We start from the raw sequence: 242 nt of genomic DNA, 5'->3' as shown, positions 1-242 counted from the left end.
TAACTCAAACCCCTTTTTCTAAGCCTCTCTACCTAACCGCCGGTCATGCACATCCGCCCTGTTTGTAGTTTTTAACGCATTTTATTCATGTTTGTAGTTCTGGACAGAATCCTTCACCTAAGCACAATGGATTGTGCGCAATATTAGCCATTAGAGTGTGCACAGGTCCACACTTCAAAAATCGACCTGAAATAGTTGACCATCCGGGGACTTTTGGCATACTCTTTTCAACATACTATGCT

Source organism: Sinocyclocheilus grahami, unplaced genomic scaffold (genome assembly GCF_001515645.1).
Source record: "Sinocyclocheilus grahami isolate Dianchi unplaced genomic scaffold, SAMN03320097.WGS_v1.1 scaffold4284.1, whole genome shotgun sequence".
In the NCBI taxonomy this organism is placed as follows: domain Eukaryota; kingdom Metazoa; phylum Chordata; class Actinopteri; order Cypriniformes; family Cyprinidae; genus Sinocyclocheilus; species Sinocyclocheilus grahami.
The sequence above is the reverse complement of the archived record's forward strand: the minus strand, read 5'-3'. Positions refer to the sequence as shown.